This window comes from Amphimedon queenslandica, unplaced genomic scaffold, assembly GCF_000090795.2.
Source record: "Amphimedon queenslandica unplaced genomic scaffold, v1.1 AMPQUscaffold_12603, whole genome shotgun sequence".
Classification (NCBI taxonomy): domain Eukaryota; kingdom Metazoa; phylum Porifera; class Demospongiae; order Haplosclerida; family Niphatidae; genus Amphimedon; species Amphimedon queenslandica.
The window spans coordinates 4,001-8,294 of record NW_003547161.1 but is presented as its reverse complement, the minus strand read 5'-3'; the positions used below and the strand labels follow the sequence as shown (position 1 = coordinate 8,294).

The following is a 4,294-nucleotide window of genomic DNA, read 5'->3' as shown; positions in this document are numbered from 1 at the left end:
CATCAGCAGAGAAAATTCAAGAAAACACACATAAATCTTCAAGTTTTTATTAATTATGGTTGAATGACAGAATTTAAAAGCACTTCAAATGGCTCATCAGAGAAAAGAGAGTCTAAAAGTACTGTGCTTGAAAATATCATAGTAAAAATTAAATTATACTTATTAAAGTTACAACTCAGATTCTTCACTGCTAATAAAGCTAGAAAAGCAAGCTATAAAATTCCCTTGCATGCAAGTCACAAGTTCTGAGCTGCTCTGCATGTGTATCATTCAATTTACAATTTGACAACAACATTAGCCTTTGTGACATCTAAACATTGTATATTGCCATGCTAGCTTGTGCTCGCCCCTTCAATGTTCTACATTCGCCTAGTTACATCAAAGGTCAACCGTGTCATACCTCCTCTAGCTCTAGCTGCTGTGGAACTATACGCGTCGACTCCGTTTACGTCTGTGTACTTTCCGTATCACTCGTTCCGCATTCTTCGTAGCGTTCCGCACGTTCCGCATTTTAGCATAGATTGTATTACTAAGTAACAGGGATTGGAAACTGATGACGTCACACGGACAGACTCTGTAATGGTGGAAAAGCAATGGAAAGACTACACAAGCTCTTCTCCTAGTCTCCAACTGTATTAATTTGAATTTTATTTACTATCGATGATGAACAGATAGGTCTTGAGAGTTCATGACTGTTCTTTGTGACGGTTAAGCATAGTTTTGTTGACAGAATCTTCGCCGCCTCTCGCGGCCCATGTTATCATTGAAATTGCCTTTGTGATGGCACAAATTAACGAATACAGCTATTATTTTTCCAAAGTGCCGTCTATGGCTTATATAATAGGCTAAAGGCATGTGAAAAACCCTGATCTTTGTTACAGTTTTTGTCCTTTATCCTAATTTTACTTACTTTTTGTGATATAGGTTGAACAGATACGCCTCTAAAAACAGACATTTTGGGATCTTATGATCTGTATGAAGCACTAGTGATAATAAAAGTGTTTTAGTGGCATGTAGCTTTACTTGATGCATGTTTTTTATATTGACACTCTCTCAGTTTTAGTTACCCTTAGCAAGTTATAGGTTGAATAGATTTCACACCTATTACGCATGGTAAAAAAGCATGCTTTTTCTCATTTTTCTTCAAAATAAAGTGCTGTATTACAGTTTTAACAGTTTCTGATAAGTAATCAAACCTTCAGCAACAATATAAGCTATATAACTGCCCTGGATCTGGCTTCAAGCTACACTTAATCTAGCAGTCCTCTCAGTCATATTGCTCTAGTCTCAACGAGCCGGGGAAGGGGCAGAGTCTTACAAGGTTCGTCCGCACCTGCTTTCATTAATTTGAATGAGATCACGTGATCTGTTTCCTATCCCTGTTACTTAGTAATACAATCTATGGCTATAGCGAGCTAGCTAGACTATCTATGGGTGGGGTTAGTATGCACGTACATGTGTACATGTTCATGTAATATACAAGCTAAAGCTATATGATACATGTAGGTACACATGTACATGTACATGTAGTTGTTACTTACAACATTTGTGTATACTTAAGCCATGTTTGTCTATCTGACACTGTGCTTTTGATATTTTAGCTGAACAAGTGAATTGTACACAGTCAGTGTACATGTATATACATGTACATGTGTTACGCAAACAGTGACAGTGTGTTTTCAATATGCATGGTAATGACATTAAGTTTGTTTAAACTATTATACGTGTGCATATACAGCTACATGTAAATAATGTAACGTACTGTACATGTACATGTACTTGACCCAATGTCTATTGTAGCAGATTAAAAGCATGACATGTTTCTCAATTCCACTAGTTTTCCTTACCACCAGCACATGGTATGATTCACTTTGTTAGGTAACAATATCAGTCCATCTGCCAGAACCTCTTGCCAAATACTAGAAACTATGGAAGTGCCAATGTAGTCACTACGCTGTATTAGTAATTTAGTAGTGTAAACTGTGAACCAATTACTACTTAATGTACGAACATGTACATGTACATGTACATGTATATTTTTCTTGTAGCGGGAGCAGTGATGAAGAGTCTGATGAGGGTTCCAGCAGTCGGATCAAGGAAATTCAAAAACGAAAAACTCGCGAGTTTTTTGAAGCCGAATTTAGAAAAAGAAGGAGAGAGGTATGTTAAGAAAGACGACTAACCTTTCATTTATTTACTTTGTATAGACGACCAGTCCTGAAGTAGAAGAACTACCTAGTAATTTTGATGAAATTTAATGTCTTTAGATGTGTCCATGTTATGTGACTTTGTTTTCCACAGGTCCTGATAGTAATATTAGAGATCCTAGTCTAACCAAGAGAGTGTCTAAATTGACGATTAAAGTAAGTGGAAAAATAAAGAGGAGTTACAGCACCGCTCAGCTATAACTTGACTTTTACACTCCAGCACTACCTGGGTAGGCAAGCTGCACTGTTGTGTACACTATAAATAAAGTTATAGCTGAGCAGTACTGTATGTGCATGTACATGTAAGGATAGTTACCGTATAGAAAGAAATTTTGGAGGTAGTCAAATTTGGCAAATTTTGATAGCCATTTGCCAAAAAGCCGCCATTTTGAGCCATTATACGCATGCTCAATGGCACGTGACCACAAATTTGCCAATTTAAAACCCGCCAATCACCAAAATTTAGCAATTCACCAAATTTAACTTCCTCCAAAATTTCCTGCTATACAGTATGCTATAGGAAGGAAGAAATTTATTATCTATTACTATGTTTACACTGGCTTCTTTAACTAATCGAGCCAGCCCTGTTTAAAGTGGGCCAGCACAGTTTCATTTGATAGTGTAAACAGTAACCAAACTGAGCTGAAGTGAGCTGGGCCAAACTAGGCCAGCATGGTTAGTACAGCAGGGCCAGCTCAGCCTGGTTCAGCACGGTTTGGCCCACTTCTGTAGTGTAAACATAGTATACTATATCCCAGTTGAGTTTGGGACAAGAAAAACTGGAATAACTTTTTATAGGAAAGTGAGATAAGGATGAAACTTTCACAGGTTCTTAGTCGCCTAAGTCCATCAAAATCTGTGAAACCTTGGGTCTCTCAACCCTTGGGAACCCTGAAAACCGGGTTCTCCCTATAAACCCAATGGCATACCAAAGCTAACCGCAATGACGTTTCATGATGTCATAGTTTACATAAGCACATGTGGTCGAGCGCCCAAACTGATAATTCTTCTTTTAAAAAGCTAATAGAGCAAGATTTTCTGATAATGATGGCCTTTATGAAAACTAGTTGACTCCAGCAGCTATTGTACTGCTTATCAGCAGCAGCAAGACTGTTTTAAGAGTGAAACAACACAGCCGCCATTTCTCTATGAATATCATTATTTACGTCACTTTGTGACGTAGCTACATTTTTCAAATTCCACGCAGCTGCTTCCACTTCCGGCCCAAATTGAACTGGGATATAGTATAGTAATACAATCTATGATTTTAGTAACGACTCATATGCGATCCAACAAAGAAAATGGCGAGTGATGTGAGTTGTAATCTTCTTTATTGAGTGTCTAGAGTGTAGTAGGACAAATACTCGCCTGATTACGGTTCAATAATAGGTTAATGCATCATATGAATCGAGAATTTTACTTAATTTTATCAAGTGCGTTGAATTATTAACCAAAAAATGACAATTTTTCAACAATTAACCACCTTGGGCAAAATTTCTAGCCAGTGCTCAAAGATATTCAAGGAACACAACATTAGGAGGTTAGTTTATGACTATGTACGTGCACGAATCCTATTATTTTGAATATATAATAGACAATGAAGGAGAATTTGTTTTTTTATTGGCCATAAATGGGGCCCAACCTGTGGCCACTCTACTACTTAACATAAAGAACTTATTATAGAAACTTCTTTATCAATCTGTTACACTAGTATAGTAGTGTGCGCAAATCACTTTACTTTTTTAATAGACCACTTCAAACAGCAGAAAAGGGGCTTGAAATGTCACCAATATTGAAGGTTTCAGCTAATGCCTCAAAGTCATGTCTCCTTCGTTTTCACAACAGAACTAAAGCGGTCACATCTTCTGACTACTCAATCAATGGCTCTACTATCTCATGCAAGCAGCACTGTAAGGACCTGGGTGTGCTATTCTCATCAGACCTCTCATGGTCAGACCACTACAACTCAATATCAGCAAAGGCTTACCAAACACTAGGTCTACTACGGCGGTCTTTCTCTCCATCAGTCTCAGTTGGTGTCAAGAAAAGTCTCTATCTTTCTCTTGTGAGATCAAGAATGACTTATT

The 4,294-nt window shown here is 37.6% G+C and overlaps 1 long non-coding RNA gene across 4 annotated transcripts in view; it reads left to right on the top strand.

The window, feature by feature from the left end:
* Window positions 1-318: 318 nt before the first annotated feature.
* Window positions 319-4,294, top strand: part of LOC109587354 (uncharacterized) — a 6,107-nt gene continuing 2,131 nt past the window's right edge. Inside the window, exons 1-6 of one of the 4 annotated variants that reach the window (XR_002187547.1) lie at window positions 319-1,691; window positions 2,049-2,160; window positions 2,208-2,238; window positions 2,302-2,363; window positions 3,597-3,747; window positions 3,957-4,288. This is a non-coding gene — a long non-coding RNA (uncharacterized LOC109587354). Of the gene's footprint in view, window positions 2,161-2,207; window positions 2,239-2,301; window positions 2,364-3,478; window positions 3,521-3,596; window positions 3,748-3,956; window positions 4,289-4,294 lie in introns of those variants that run through there. The other 3 variants (XR_002187546.1, XR_002187545.1, XR_002187548.1) reach the window with 3 other exon arrangements.